Here is a 17,780-nt window from a genome sequence, read left to right as displayed (position 1 = left end):
AATACCAACTTTTGGTTTTATTTATTAACTCAATAGTTTGGTTTTTTTGCTTTTGCTTTTTTTTATTTCTCCTTTAATTTTTAGAATTTCTAAATTCCTTTTTAATTGGGGATTTTTAATTTGTTCTTGGACTAATTTTTTGTTGCATGTTTAGTTCATTGATTTCCTCTTTCTCCAATTTATTCATGTAAGCATTTAAAGCTATAATATATCCTCTGAGAGCCACTTTGAATGAATCCCATATGTTTTGGTATGTTTTTTCATTATTATCATTATCTAGGACAAAATTGTTAATTCTTTCTATAATTTTTTTCCCACTTATTCTTTAAAATGAGGTTATTCTGTTTCCAGTTGGTTCTGGGTCTATATCTCTTTGGCCCAATATTGCATACGACTTTTATTGCATTGTGATCTGAGAAAGATGCATTCACTATTTCTGCTTTCTGCAGTTGATCATTAGATTTTTATGTCCTAGTACATGGTCAATTTTTGTAAAAGTTCCATGTACTGCAGAGAAAAAGGTATATTCCTTTCTGTCCCCATTCGATTTCCTCCATAAGTCTACCATATCTGGTTTTTCTAACAATCTATTTACCTCCTTAACTTCTTTCTTGTTTATTTTATGTTTCAATTTATCTAGATCTGAGAGTGGGAGGTTGAGGTCTCCCACTAGTCGAATTTTGCTGTCTATGTCTTTCTGCTGTTCTTTCAGCTTCTCCTCTAAGAATTTGGTTGCTATCCCAATGGGTTTACATATTTTCAGTATTGAAATAACTTTATTGGCTATTGTACCTTTTAGAGTGATAAAATTTCATTCCTTATGTCTTTTAACACTATCTATTTTTGCTGTTGCTTTGTCTGAGATAAGGATTGCTACCCCTGAATTTTTTACTTCAGCTGAAGCAAAATATATTTTGCTCCAACCCTTTTACCTTTACTCTATATGTATTTCTCTGCTTCAAATGAGTTTCTTGTAAGTAGCATATTGTAGGATTCTGGTGTTTAATCCACTCTGCTATTCACTTATGTTTTAAGGGAGAGCTCATCCCATTCACATTCAAATTTATGATTACTAATTCTTTCTTGCCCTCCATGCTTTCTTCCCTCTGTTTGTATTTTCCCCCTTTCCCCCCTTTATCTGTATTCCCCAGTATTTTGTTTGTGAATACCACCCCTTCAGTGTTTGCCCTCCTATTTCACCCCCTTCCCTTTCTTTCCCCTTTCCCTTTTTCCTTTTCTCTTCCCTTCCTTTTGTTAGTTCCCCCTTTTCCCCCACTCCCCCTCCCTTTCTCTGCCCCCTCCCCTTTTTCACTTTTAGTACTTGAAAGTTTAGATGTTTTTTAAGTTAATTGACAACGTGTAAGTTGACTTAAATAAAAATGCACCAAGTAGTATATTCAAATCCTCAGAGGAGAAACTGAATGGATTACAAGGAGACTTACACAGCAAAATTGTAACAGTAGTTTACCTTAAATTCACTCTCTCAGAATTAGATATATCTAACCACAAAATAGACAAGAAACAATTCAAGATGGTGAAAAAATTCTTAGAAAAATTAGATATGATTGATCTCTGAAGAATAAAAAATGAATGGACATAGAAAAGAAAATACCTTTTTTTCTCTGTAGTACATGGCAACTATGCCAAATTGACCATGTATTGGGCCATAAAAACCTTACAATGAAATGCAGAAAGGAAGGAATAATAAATGTTTTGTTTCCAGAACATGATGCAATAAAAATTATATGTAATAAAGGGCTATGAAAAGACAAACCAAAAATTAATTGGAAACTAGTTAACCTAATTTTAAAGAATGAGTACATCAGAAAAAAAAATCAAAGACATAATCAACCATTGCATCCAAGAAAATTACAACAATGTGACATTATTCCATAATTTATGTGATGAAGCCAAGGCACATTTTGGGGCCAAATTTTATATCTCTAAATGCTTATAAAATAAAATGAAGAGGATATCAATTAATTGGGTATGCAACTAAGAAAAGGTAGAAAAAGAACAAATTGAAGTCCCTGATCACATACCAACTTAGAAATTCTGAAAATCAGAGGAGACATTAATAAAATTGAAAACAAGAAAACCATTTTTCTAATAAACAAAACTAAGACTTTGTTTTATAAAAAAACAATAAAATAGACAAATCTTTGCTTAATCTGATTTTAAAAAAAAAGAATATTGGGCAGCTGTGTGGTGCAGTGGATAGAGCACTAGCTCTGGAGTCAGGAGTACCTGAGTTCAAATCCAGCCTCAGACACTTAATAATTACCTAGCTGTGTGGTCTTGGACAAGCCATTTAACCCCATTTGCCTTGCAAAAAAAATAATACCAAATTACTAGCATTAAAGATGAAAAGGCACTAAGGAAGAAAGAGATAATTCCAAGATATTTTGCCTGACTTTATGGGCAACTAAATGCCAAAGAATTTGACAAACTGATGGAAATGGATAAATATTTACAAAAATATTAACTCTCCAGATTCATAGAAGAAAAAACGCCATTTCAAGAAAAGAAATTGAAGAACGAATCAATAAGCTCCCTAAGAAAATGTTTCCAGCTTCTGATGGATTTACAAGTGAATTCTACCAGACATTTCAGTAGCAATTAATTCCAATTCCACAAAAGTATTTTTTAAAAATAGGAGTTCTGCCAAATTCCTTTTATGACACCAATATAGTGTTGATACCTAAACCAAGAAGAGTCAAAATCTTAAACCAATATCCTTAAAGAACATTGATGCAAAAATCTTAAACACAATTTAGAAAAGAGATTACAGAAAGGTATTAGTATGATAATACACCATGTTCAAGTAGGATTTATACCAGGTAGTCAGGGATGGCTCACTATTATGACTACACTCAACTTGATTGAATATATCAATAAAGAAATCAAAAGAAATTATATGATTGTCTCAATAGATACTGAAAAAGTTTTTGACAAAACACAACATCCAATCGTATGAAAAACACTAAGAGAGTCTAAGAAAACAAGGGGTTTTCTTTAAAATAATAAGCATTATCAATCTAAAAACTGGCATCAAACACAATCTGTAATGGAGATAAGCTAGAAGCATTTCAATTAACATCAGGGGTGAAACAAAGATGCCCATTATCACAACCACTATTCAATAAAGTATTAGAAACCTTAACTTTTGTAATAATAGAAGAAAAAGAAATTGATGGAATTAGAATTAGCAATGAGGAAACAAAACTTTCACTCTTGACTGATTATATGTTGGAATATCTAGAGAAACCTAAAAAAACCAATTAAAATTCTATTTGAAACTGTTAACAACTTCAGAAAAGTATCCGGATATAAAATAAACCCACATAAATCATCAGCATTTCTATATATGAACAAAGCTCAAGTGTAAATGATAGAAAAAATTATAAAGTAATTGTAGACAACATAAAACACTTGAGATGTACCTCCCAAGACAAACCCAGAAGTTGTATGAACACAATTTCACAATACTTTTCATACAAATAAAATCAGATCTCAACACTTAGAACAAAATCAATTGCTCATGGTTAGATCAAGTTAATATAAAAAAGACAATTCTACACAAATTAAATTGCTTATTCAGAGCCATACCAATCAAACCACTAAAAACCTATTTTACAGAGCTAGAAAAAAATTATAACAAAATTCATCTGAAGTAATAAAAGATCATAAATATCAAAGAAATTTATTTTAAAAAATGGAAAGGAAGGTATCCTAGCTGTACCAGACCTAGAAACTTTACTATAAAGTGACAGTCATCAAAACTTCCTTGCACTGGTTAAGAAATAGAGTAATGGATGACTGAATTGGAATAGGTACAAAAGAAGCAATAGTAAAAGACTGTGATCATGTATTGTTTGACAAACTCAAAGATATTAGCTTCTGGGATTAGAACTTACTATTCAATAAAAAATTTTTGGAAAACTGAGAAATTGTATGGCAAATATTAGACATTGATGCACATCTCTCACACAGTACCAAAATAAAATCAAAATAGGTCCAGGATTTTGACATAAAGGATGATACTATAGACCAATGAATATATCAAGAAATACTCTATGCAATCCATGGGAGGGGGGTGGAATTTGTGACCAAACAAGAAACAGAATACATTATAAATAGCAAAAGGGATGATTTTTGACTATATTAAATTTAAAAGTTTTCGCATTAATCAAACCAATGCAGTCTAAGATTAGAAGGAAAGCAGAATTCTGGGAAACTATTTTTACCACTTTCACATCTAATATTTCTGATAACGTTTTCATTTCAAAAATATAGAGAGAGAACTGAACCAAATTTACAAGGTTACAAGTCATTCCCCAAATGATAAATGGTCAAAGGATATGAACAGGAAGTTTTCAAATGAAGAAATTAAAACTATATACTGATAAGAAAAAAAATGCTCCAAATCATTAGTGTTTAGATAAATGCAAATTAAAACAATTATGAGGCACCACCTATCAGATTGATTAAGATGACAAAAGAGAAAATTATCAGTGCTGGAGAGACTGTGGGAAGATTGGGATATTAATGACTGTTGATGAAGCTGTGAACTAATCCAATCATTCTGAAGAGCAATGAGGAACTATGTCCAAAGATCAATAAAACTGATCATATCTTTTGATTCAGCAATACTAATATTCACCCTATATACAAAATAAATTACAAAAAATGAAAAAAGTCTCATATATTCTAAAGTATAATATTTTTTGTAATGGCAAAGAATTGGAAATTGAGAGGATGCCCGTCAGTTGCAGAATGACTGAACCAGTTATAGCATATGAATGTTTTGTGCTACTATTTTATCTAAGAAATTATGAATGGTTAGATTTCAGAGAAGCATAGACAGAACTACATGAACTGATCCTGAGTGAAGAAAGCATAACCAAGAACAATATTGTAAGTTAATCAACTTTGATAGTTCTAGTTCATCTCAACAGTTCAGAGATCTAAGACATCCTTGGGAGATCTATTATGGACAACTCTACTCATATTCACAGGGAAAAACAAAACAAAAGTAACAAATAAAAAATTGCCACAGATTCTGAATAGATTTCATGTTTACTTTTTCTTTTAAAACTTCTCTTAGGTTTTTCCATCATCTCCCCTTATTTTTTTCTTTCCCTTAGTCCTAATTCCTCATACACTAAATGAATAATATATAACTCTTTTAAACACAAATGCACATGTACAACTTTTACCATTGAAGGGAAGGAGGTGGGAAGGTAGGGTAATAGAACAATGTGTAACTTATATACTATACATATATATATATATTATATATATATATATAATATATATATATGTATACACACACACACACACACTTATATATATATTTATATATCAGCACATTTTGTTATAAGCAAAGAATGGGAAACAAAGTAAATGCCAATTAATCAGTGAAGGATTAAATAAAATATATTACAAAGATGTAATGGAATAAGTGCTATAAGTAATGATGAATGAAAGATTTCTGAAAAGCATAGGAAGACTTATATGAACTTATATTCAGTGAAATGAGCAAAGCAAGAACATTGTACATAGTAACTATATGATAAAGCTAATCACAGAAACACAATGATCCAAAACAATTTTGAAGGACCTATGATGAAAAATGCTATTCTTCCTCAGAGAAAGAACTGGTTGGTAGAGTGTGAATGAAGATGAATTCATAACTTTTCATTTTAAAAATATTTTTATTTTTTATTTAATTTATCAATTTAATGTTCAAATACATTATACTGGCAAGAACATCATCAGTTCTGAGCTTCAAATTTTTCCCTTCCTAACTTTTCCTCCCACTCCCTAAGCCAGAAAGCAATCTAATACAAGTTATTCACATTCAATCATGTTGAACATATTTCCATATCAATCATGTTGAGAAAGAATAATCAGAATAAAAGAAAAAATATGAGAAAGAAAAAATGAAAAAATCAAATTTTAAAAATTGAGACTAGTATGCTTTGGTCATTATTTAGACTCCATAGTTCTTATTCTAGATATGTATAGAATTTTCCATTACAAATCTTTTGGAATTGTCTTTGATGAGTATATTTCTAAGAAGAATTAATTCTGTCATAGTTTATCATTATCCTACACTGCTATTAATGTAAATAATGTGCTTATCCTTCTGCTACTTCACTCACCATCAGTTCATGTAAACATTTTCAGATTTTCCTGAAATCCACCTACTCATGGTTTGTTATAGAACAACAGTATTCCATCATATTTGAATACTACAACTTGTTTAGCCATTCACCAATTAATGGGTATCCCTTTATTTTCAAAATCCTTGAAGCATACCTTTTTCAAATTTATTTATCTTGGATTTTTTTTTCTTTTATGACATGATTAATATGGAACTGTTTTGCATGATTGTTAATGCATAACCTGTTTCAAATTGCTTGCCTTCTCAATGGGTGGAGACAGGAGGGCAGAAAGAATTGGGAATTCAACATTTAACAAAAATTACTAGTATTAATTATTTTTACATTTAATTGATGGAAATAAAAAATAGAATGTTTTTTTAAAACCATGGCAATGAAATTAAGACTGCTTAAAATGCTTTGTTGACACTTTCTGTCTCCCTTCCTCTTCCATCCTTCCCTCCTTCCTTATCTCCCTTCCTCCTTCCTTCCTTCCTTCCATTCTTCCTTCCTTCCTTCCTTCCTTCCTTCCTTCCTTCCTTCCTTCCTTCCTTCCTTCCTTCCTTCCTTCCTTCCTTCCTTCCTTCCTTCCTTCCTTCCTCTTCTTTCCTCTCTCTCTCGTTCTTTCTTTCTCTCTCTCTGCTTTTTTTTTATCTTTCAGAGTTTCTTATAATTTTGCTACTGCATAGGGGTTTTCTTTTTTCTGTTTCCTTTATTTTACATCAATTAATACAAATACTTCAAAGTTTGATGGAGCTGACCCCCTTTATTTATTGTGTTTATGAATTTTAAAATTTCCCCCCAATCTCACTTCCCTCCCCCACCCCCTACAGACAGCAGACTGCAAGTCTTTACATGTTTCCATGCTAAACATTGATTAAAATTGAATGTGTTGAAAGTGAAATCATATACTAATGGAAAAAATAAAATATAAGAGATAGTAAAATTACATAATAAGATACCTTTTTCCCCTTTAAATATAAAGCAATAGACTTTGGTCTTTGTTTAAATTCCAAAATTCTTTCTTTGGATGCAGATGGTATTCCCCATTGCAGATACCTAAAATTGTCCAATTGTTGCACTGATGAAATGAGCAAGTACATTAAGATTGATCATCACCCCCATGTTGCTGTTAGAGTGTACATTGTTCATCTGGTTCTGCTCATCTCATTCAGCATCAGTTCATGCAAATCCTTCCAGGCTTCTCTGAATTCCTATCCCTCCTGGTTAGTAATAGAACAATAGTGTTCCATAACATACATATACCACAATTTCTCTAGTCATTCCTCAATAATGGACATTCATTTGCCACCACAAACAGGGCTGCTATGAATATTTTAGTACAAATGATGTTTTTACGCTTTTTCATGATCCCTTCAGGGTATAGATCCAGTAGTGGTATTGCTGCATCAAAAGGTGTGCACATTTTCATTGCCCTTTGGGCATAATTCAAAATGAATCTCCAGAAAGGTTAGATGAGTTCACAACTCCACCAACAATGCAATAGTGTCCCAGATATCTCATATCCCTTCCAAGATTGGTAACTGTCCTTTCTGGTCATATTGGCTAGTCTGAGAGGTATGAAGTGGTACCTCAGAGATGCTTTAATTTGCATTTCTCTAATCATTAATGATTTAGAACAAATTTTCATATGACTTTGGATTGCTTTGATTTCCTCAACTGTAAATTGCTTCTGTAAATTCTTTGAGTATTTGGCAATTGGGGAAAGGCTTGTTTTTTTTTTATAAATTTGACTCAGTTCTCTATATATTTTAGAAATGAGTCCTTTGTCAGAAATACTAGTTGTAAAAATTGATTCCCAATTTACTACATTTTGTTTGATCTTGGTTATATTGGTTTTGTTTGTGCAAGAGCTTTTTAATTTAATGTAATCAAAATTATCTAATTTTTTAAAATGATGTTCTCCATCTCCTCCTTGGTCATAAACTACTTCCCTTTCCATAGATCTTATGGTAAACTATTCCTTGATCTCTTAGTTTGCTTATAATCATTTTTTTTGTCTGATCCTGTATCCATTTTGATCTTATCTTGGTATAGGGTGTGAGATATTGGTCAAATCCAAATTTCTACCATGTTAAATCCTAATTCTCTGAAAAGGTTTTATCATAGGGAATTTTATCCCAGAACCTGGATTCTTTGGGTGCATCAAGCAGCAGATTACTATACACATTTCCTCCTATCTCTTTTGCACCTAGACTATTCCACTGGTCTACCACTCTATTTCTTAGCCAATATCAGACAGTTTGGATGACTGATCTTTTATAGTATAATTTTAAATCTGCAGGGTTAAGCCACTTTCTTTTGTACTATTTGTCATTAATAATTATCCTGGAAATTCTTTACTTTTTGTTTCTCCACATTAATTTATTTACAATTTTTCAAACACATAAAAGTATTTTTTTTGAATTTTGATTTGGTGGGCAATAAAAATTTAATTTAGGTAGAATTTTTATATTTTATATTATCTCATCCTATCCATGAGCAATTGATATTTGCTTATTTTATATCTGATTTTTATGTGTGAGAGAAGTGTTTTGCAATTGTTTTCATAGACTTTCTGAGCCTGCCTTGGCAGGTAGACTCCCAAGTATTTTATATGGTCTCTGATATTACTTTGGATGTAATTTCACTTTCTAGATCTTGATACTGTATCTTGATGAGAATTTATTAGGTTTATTTTATATTCTGGGACTTTGATAAAGTTTCTAATTGTTTCTAGTAGTTTCTTAGATGATTTTCTTTAGGATTCTCTAGGTATACCAGCATGTCATTTTCAAAAAGTAAGAGTTTTGTCTCCTCCTTCCCTATTCCAATTCCTTCAATTTCTTTTTCTTCTCTTATTGCTGAGGCTAGCATTTCTAATACAATATTGATTAGTAGTGGTGATAATGGGCATTCTTGTTTCACCCCTGATCTTATTGGGAATGCTTCAAGCCTATCCCTATTGCACATAATGCTTGTTGATGGTTTCAGCTAGATACTGATTATTATTCTAAGGAACAATCCATTTATTCCTACATTCTCTAGTGTTTTTAGAAGGAATGGGTGCTGTATTTTGTCAAAAGCCTTTTCAGCATCTACAGATAGGATCATTTGATTTCTGATAGGTATGATGTTGATATAATTAATTATACTATCAGTTTTCCTATTATTGAACCAACCCTGCATTCCTGCAATAAATCTTTCTTGGTCATAGTGTAATATCTGAGTGAAAACTCACTGTATTTGCTTTGCTAAGATTTTATTTAAGATTTTTGAAAATATATTCATTAGGGAGATGAGTCTATAATTTTCCTTTTCTCTTTGGACTCTTCCTGTTTTAGGTATCAGGACCATATTGGTGTAAAATGGAAAGAGTTAGGCAGAGTTCCATCCTCAACTATTTTACCAATGAGTTTATATATAAATGGAATCAATTATTCCTTAAATGTTTCATAGAATTCACTTCTAAATCCATCATTAAATGTTCATTTTTTCCCCTGGTAGAGAAGGTTCAGTTTTGCCAGATAGTGGATTCTTTTCAGCATTCCAATCTCTGTTGCTCTTTGGAGTATCATATTCCAGTCTCTTTAATCCCTTAATGTTGATACAGCTCTGTGTTATCCTTACTGTGATTCCTTGGTATCTAAATTGTTTTTTTCTGGCTGCATACAGGATTTTCTCTTTTATCTGATAGTCCTGGAATTTGGCCACAATATTCCTTGATATATTCATTTTAGCATCCCTTACCAGAGGGGATTACACTGTATTCTTTCAATAACTATTTTGCCTTCTGGTTTCATGATATCAAGGTGGTTTTCCATCACTAAATCCTATAATATTGAATCCAGGTTTTTTTTCTCTTCAATGTTTTCAGGAAGCTCAATGATTCTTAAGTTGTCTTTTCTGGATCCATTCTCAATGTCAATGGTTTTACCAATGCAGTATTTTATATTTTATTCTATTTTTGTAATTTTCTGGTTTTTTTTTAACAGATTCATTTTATCTCATGAACTCATTAGTTTCCAGATATTCTATTCTTTTTTTAGAGAAGAATTTTCTTCATTTAACCTTTTACAACTCCTTTTCCAATTTGTCAATTCTATTTTTAAAGGAGGTTTTCCATTTGCCCAATTGTAGTTTTGAGAGAATTATTTTCCTTTGTGCATTTCCCCAATTAAGGATTTGAAAGAATTATTTTCTTTTAGTATTTATCCAATTTTATTTTCCCAGGATTTGTTTTCTTGTTGTGAGATGTCAATTTTCTCTTGAGTTTCTTTCTCCAGTTTCCCATTGATTTTTATCTCTTTCCTTATTTCTTCAAGGAAGTATTTCTGAACTGGAGACCAATTCATATTCTCCTCAGAGAACTGGGTTCTCTGGGTTAGGATCTGTTTTCAAAGTAGTTTTCCATGCCCCCCCCCCCTTCATTGGCTTTTCTTCATTTTTCCTAGGATCTTGTGTTAAGGGAGGGGATGGCTCACAGAGGTTTGGTTTTGAAAACCTTAGAGACTGCTCACCCATTGAGTAAAGTTACTCCAATTGGACTGGTCAGTAGGGAGTGCTTGTTACTTTCTGTGGAGTGTCTGTGACCTTGATTTGAGGCCCTCTCCCTAGGCCTGGAGGATGGGTGGGGCACACAGCTGAATATTGTTATCCTTGAACAATATGGGCTGGGCCCTGGGGTAAGGTCATCAATTTTCCTATTTAGTTGAGGGAGCTCTGCTGCCCACACTTGACCCTGGAGGGTGGGGTGGGGCTGTTACTGTGTTTGTTTTGGGAAGAGGATTCAGCTGAATGTAGGGAGCTCACACCTCAAGACATACAGATCAATGTCCAGCCTTGATCTGCAACTCTCTGTGCTGGAATTCGCCCTCCAGCCCTGCTGGGACTCACTAGACCTCCACTCCCACAGACAAAGCCTCTGTGGCTGAGTCCAGTCTTCTTCCTTCACCCTACTGCTTCCTCTTAGCTGACTTTCTGTTCTCTGTTCCTGGTTCACCTACAGTGTCCTTAGACACACCTTCTTGGCAGATGTTCTTCTCCTGACTTCTTTTTCTGGGTTTTGTCAATTGAATTTCTTTTAAGAGGTTCCTTTCATATTACTTCCAAGGGAAAACCAGGAGACCTTACCATAAGTGCCTCACTTCTCTCTGCCATCTTAGCTGGAACAGAACTTTTTTTGCATTTTAATGGTACAGTAGATATTTCACTAAATTCATATATTCCATAATTTTATTAAGGCAAGTCTCTGAATTATTAGGTACTTTACTTTGTAGAAAGAAAGAGTGAGACCAGGGAGGACTGAGTAAGAGAAGGAGTCAGAGAGATTAGAAGGAGGTGGGAAGAAGAACTCCAGAAGATGTCCAGTATTTGAAGTTCCACATCACTACTTTATCATTCTTTTGGGTCAGGATTGTGTGATTTTACTATACTTATAAAATATGAAATAAAATAACACAATGTGTAAAGAATTCAATTTTAAATTTCATCTGGCCCTTACCACTAAAGTAAATATTTGTGCTCAGTCTGATTCCACCATAAACATGTTTTTTTTCTTTTTCTAAAGGTCAACGCTGTGGGACTCCATTCAGTGTGTGTGAAGTGTGACAGCTGAGGACGGTACATAATCCTTGAGGGCAGCCTTTGCCAGCCCTAGCAGGTGCCATGAGATAATGTTTCCTTCTGAAACAGCTGTAGATTTTAAATCATCTCAGTGGGAGGTCAATTTTGATGAATTGTTTCTCCAATTGGACATGACAGATTTTAATTTTCCCAAAATATGTGATTCCATCCAATACTTTTGAAACAAACAAAAAAAATTGACTGAATCTAAGCTTTGAAATTTGTTACTTCCTTATAATATTGCTTTGGGTTTAATGGAAACATTAAAATTGCATTGGATTTTAAGCTTGATATATTATCAAAAGTCAAAGATTTTCATGCAGAAAAAATCAAGCTAAATTTAGTGTAAATTTATTTTTCCCCAACTGCACTTCAAATCTTCCTAGTTTTATTAAGCTAAATTTCCAAGACTGAATCAAAAAATCATCCCATAGGTTAAAAAAGTTAGGAATTCTGTTTACATTATAATTGTCTTAGATAATATATTCCAAGTATTGCATATATATTATATAAATTATATATATATTATATATAATATATGTGTATGTGTATTTATATGTACACACATACATATATCTATACTATATATATGTATGTCTAAAATAGACAAAGATAAAGATAGTGTTAATCACAGAGATATGTGTATACATAAATACCCACAGGAGCATATATATGCTAGATACATGCATACAAACATATAGTAGATCAAAGGAATTGTGAAATGTACAGTTTTAGAGACATCTCTTCTCCAAAGCCTCATATGGCTTACCTGAGTCTGACCTGGGGTAGAGCTTTCTGTATTTCTTTCATCAGTCACAGTTAGACACATTGTAACTTGACCCCAACATAGTTATTTTGATTATCTTTGAGAACAAGGAACAATAACCAACCAATCCTCACATAGAAAGAAATTTATTTATTTAAAATTTTATGCTCCCTGAATTTATCTGAAGATTTTAGTGTAAAGCTCAAGGGAGAATGCATTGATAAGCCACAAGATTCTTCCATATTGGTAAGATAAATTGACTAGTATTGTGAGATCATAGATTTAGAGGTAGACCAAACTGTATTGGTCATGGTATTATAGGACCGGCAGATCCAAGATCTAGACATATCTGGGATCTTAGAAGTTATATAGGTGACCCCTTACTTAACTTACTAACACATCCTAACTGTGTGATTGTATGCAGGTCATTTAAACCCTGTTTGCCCCACTTTTCTCATCTGAAAAATGAGCTGGAGAAGAAAATGGCAAGTTATTTCAATATCTGCCAAAAATCACCAAAAAACAAACAAAAAAACAAAACAGCCACACACACACACACACACACACACACACACAAACAAACCCAAATGGGGTCTTGAAAATTTGGACAGAAATAAAAAAAATGACTTAGCAGCAACAGAAATTTAACCATTTCCCCATTTACAGATGAGGAAACTGAGGCCAGAAGAGCTAAAGTAGCTTACCCAGGATTACACAGCAAATAAGTGGAAAAGCCATGACTCAAATATAAGCACTCTGACTAAAATCCAGAATTTTTTGTAGGCCACCAGTATTGCAATGATCAGAGTCTGATTTTTAAAAATAATATAATATGGGACTTCTGGACAGGATGGTGGAGAGAAGATAGGCAATGTGTTAAAATCTCCTGGTTTCACCTCAAAAATAACATGAAAGAAACTTCTTAACAGAAATTCGATCAACAAAACCCAGAAAGAGAAGCTAGGAGAAGAACACCTACCTAAAGCTTTGTCTTAAGGAACCATGGGTGAACCAGGAGCAGAGAGCTGAGAGCCAGAGGGGGCAGGGTGAAACCGGAGGACTGACCTTAGCTGCAGAGGCTTTGGTGAGTGACAGGTTCAAGGACCAACTTTAGCCTAGATAATGACAATAATGAAAGAGCATACCAAAACTTATGCGATACACTCAAGGCGGTTGTCAGAGAATCTTTATATCTTTATTATATCTTTAAATACTTACATGAATAAATTAGAGGAAGAGGAAATCAATGAACTAAAAAAATCAGAGAAAGATCAAATAAAATTAGAGAACGAACAAATTAAAAAGCCCCAATTAAATACCAAATTACAAATTCTAAAAATTAAAGGAGAAACTAATAAAATCTAAAGTAATTTAATTATTGAACTAATAAATAAAACCAAGAGCTGCTTTTATGAAAAAACCAATAAAATTGATAAACCTCTGGTCAATTTGATTAAAAAAAGCAAGAAGAAAACCAAACTGTTAGTATCATAAATGAAAAAGGTGAACTCACCACCAATGAGGAGGAAATTAAAGAAATAATTTGGAATTATTTTACCCAACTCTATTCCAAGAAATTTGATAATCTAAGTGAAATGGATGAATATTTACTAAAATATAAGTTGCCCAGGTTAAATGAAAAGGAAATTAAATACCTAAATAACACTATCTCAGAAAAGCTCCCTAAGAAAAATCTCCAGGGTCAGATGGATTCACAAGGGAATTCTATCAAACATTTAAGGAACAATTGGTTCCAATTCTATAAAAACTCTTTGGAAAAATAGGTGAAGGTGGAACTCTGCCTAACTCTTTCCATGACACCAATATGGTGCTGATATCTAAACCATGAAGAGTAAAAACAGAGAAAGAAAATTACAGACCTGTCTCCCCAATGACTATAGATGCAAAAGTCTTAAATGAAATCTCAGCAAAATGATTAAAAATAGTTATCACTAGGATAATACATTATGATCAAGGAGGATTTATCCCAGGAATACAGACTTGGTTCAATATTAGGAAAACTGTTAGTTTAATTAGCTATATAAATAACAAACCTATCAAAAATCATGATTATTTCAATAGATGCTGAAAAAACCTTTGACAAAATATAGCACGCATTCCTACTAAAAATACCAGAGAGCATAGAAATAAATGGATTATTCCTTAGAATAATAAGTATCTATCTGAAACCATCAATAAGCATTGTATTGCAGTGGGGAGAGGCTAGAGGCATTCCCAATAAGATCAGGGGTGAAACAAGGATGTTCATTATCACCCTTACTATTAAATATTCTACTGGAAATGCTAGCTTTAGCAGTAAGAGAAGAAAAAGAAATTGAAGAAATTAGAATTGGGAAGTAAGAAATAAAACTGTCACTCTTTGCAAATGACATGATGGTATACCTAGAGAATTCCAAGAAATCATCTAAAAAAACTACTAGAAATAATTAGCAACTTTAGCAAAGTCACAGAATATAAAATAAACCCTCATAAATCCTCAACATTTTTATATATGACTAGCAAGACTCAGCAGAATGAGCTAGAAAGAGAAATCCCATTCAAAGTAACTTCAGATAATATAAAATACCTGGGAGTCCACCTGCCAAGGCAGACTCAAAAACTTTTTGAAAACAATTTACAAAGCACTTCTCACACAAATAATGATCAGATTTAAAAACTGGGCAAATATCAACTGCTGATGGATAGGCTGAGCTAATATAATAAAAATGAAAATTCTACCAAAATTAAACTACTTGCTTAGTGCCCTAGTAATCAAAATTCCAAAAAAATTAATTTATTGAGTTAGAAAAAATTGTAAATAATAAATTCATATGGAGAAATAAGAAGTCTAGAATTTCCAGGGATTTTATGAAAAAAAGTGCAAAAGAAGGTATTTTAGCTATACCAGATATAAAATAAAGCAACAGTCATCAAAACTTTCTGGCATTTCTAAGAAATAGAGGGGTGGATCAGTGGAATAGATTAGGTACAAGAGCAGAAAATGATTATAGAAATCTGGTGTTTGATAAACACAGAGACAAGCTAATGGAATAAAAACTCTCTCCTTGATAAAAACTGTGGGGAAAATTGGAAGTTAATATGGCAGAAACTTGGGGTAGATCAATACCTCACACCCTATACCTAGATAAGATCAAAATGGAAACAGGATTTAGACATAAAAAATAATATTATAAGCAAACTAGGTGATCATGGAATAGTTAACCTGTCAGATCTTTGTGTAGGGAAGCAATTTATGACCAAGGAAGACATGGAGAACATTATTAAAAACAAACTAGACAATTTTGATTTACATTAAATTAAAAAGTTTTTGCACAGACAAAACCACTGTAACCAAGATCAAAAGAAATGTAGTAAATTTGGAAACAATTTTTACAACTAGCATTTCTGACAAAGGACTAATTTCTAGAATATATAGAGAACTGAACCATTTTTTTTAAAAAATCAAGCCATTTCCCAATCGACAAATGGTCAAAGGATTTGCAGAAGCAATTTACAGATGAGGAAATCTAATCAATCCATAGTCACATGAAAAATTGCTCTAAATCATTACTTACTACAGAAATACAAGTTAAAGCATCTCTGAGATACCATCTCATACTTCTCAAACTGGCCACTATGGCAAGAAAGGACAATGATCAATGCTGGAAGGGAGGTGGGAAATCTGGGACACTAATACCTTATTGGTGGAGCTGTGTACTTATCTAATCCTTCTGGAGAGTAATTTGGAATTATGCCCAAAGGGTAACAAAAATATGTATACACTTTGATCCAAAAATACCACTACTGGGTCTATACCCTGGAAAGATTATGACAAAGGGTAAAAACATAACTTGTACAAAAACATTCATAGCAGCCCTGTTTGTGGTGGCAAAGATTTGGAAATTAGATGAATATCCTTCAGTTGGGGAATAGCTTAACAAATTGTGGTCTGTGTATGTCATGGAATACTATTGTTCTATTAGAAACCAGGAGAGATGGGATTTCATGGAAACCTAGAAGGATCTTCATGAACTGATGCTGAATTAGATAACCAGAACCAGATAAACATTGTATACCCTAAGAGCAACATTGGAGTGAAGATCAACCTTAAGGGACTTGCTCATTCCATCAGTGCAACAACCAGGCACAATTTTTGGATATCTACAATGCAGAATACCATCTGGATCTAGAAAGAATTGTGGTGTTTGAACAAAGAACAAAGACTATTGCGTTTAATTTACAAAAAAAAATGTTATCTTATTTTGTAATTTTGTTATCTCTTATACTTTATCTTTCTTCCTTGAGGATATGGTTTCTCTCTTACCACATTCAACTTGGTTCAATGTATACCATAGAATGAAGATAAGACTAGCAGACTGTCTCCTGTGGTGGACTGGGGAGGGAAGCAAGTTAAGTGGAAAAATTATAAAATCCAAAATAAATAATATCTTTCTTTTATTAAAAATAAAATAAAAGAGACAATATCTATTAATTTCTAAGCATTGATACTTAGGATCTTTTTCATATAAATTCATCAATGTGAGTATTTTTCAAAAGAACCTCAGAGATATTCATAAGAATATTCCATTTGTATATATCACTTAATACATTACAAAACTCTGTTCCATATATTAACTCATTTAATTATTTCAATAGTTCACATTTGATAGTTTTAAGTTTTATAAATTACTTTCCTCACAATAACTCTGAAAACCAAGTCAGTGTTTAGGGGAAATTTTACATCTCTAAATGCCTATATAAAAAAATAGAGAAAGTGGCAATCAATGAATTGAGTATACAACTAATAGAAAAAGAACAAATTAAAAATCTCCAATTAAATAGCGAATTAGAAATGTTGAAAATCAAAGGGGAAATTCATAAAATTGAAAGCAACAAAACCATTGACCTAATAAATAAAAATGAGATTTAGTTTTATGAAAAGAACAATAAAATAGATAAACCTTTGGTTAAACTGATTTAAAAAAAGAGGACAACCAAATTACCAATATCAATGAATGAAAAGGATGAACTAACCACCAATACAGATGATATTAAAAAGGTAATGAAGAGCTATTTTGTCATACTGTATGCCAAGAAATTTGATAAGCAGGGTGAAATGGATGAATATTGACAAAAGTTCAAAGTGCCCAGATTAACAGAGGAAGTAGTAAAATACTTTAAACCATTTCAGAAAAAAATTAGAGAAACGATCAATAAATTCC

At 32.4% G+C, this 17,780-nt stretch overlaps 1 long non-coding RNA gene across 2 annotated transcripts in view; it reads left to right on the top strand.

Moving 5' to 3' along the window:
• LOC141506003 (uncharacterized) overlaps nt 1-17,047 on the top strand; it is a 227,361-nt gene extending 210,314 nt beyond the window's left edge. The window contains exons 5-6 of one of the 2 annotated variants that reach the window (XR_012473749.1): nt 11,737-11,829; nt 16,542-17,047. This is a non-coding gene — a long non-coding RNA (uncharacterized LOC141506003). Of the gene's footprint in view, nt 1-11,736; nt 11,830-13,487; nt 14,270-16,541 lie in introns of those variants that run through there. The other variant, XR_012473750.1, reaches the window with a different exon arrangement.
• The last annotated feature ends 733 nt before the right edge of the window (nt 17,048-17,780 follow it).

Source organism: Macrotis lagotis, chromosome 1, assembly GCF_037893015.1.
Source record: "Macrotis lagotis isolate mMagLag1 chromosome 1, bilby.v1.9.chrom.fasta, whole genome shotgun sequence".
NCBI classification, from domain to species: Eukaryota; Metazoa; Chordata; class Mammalia; order Peramelemorphia; family Peramelidae; genus Macrotis; species Macrotis lagotis.
This window is presented reverse-complemented; position numbering and strand designations above follow the sequence as displayed.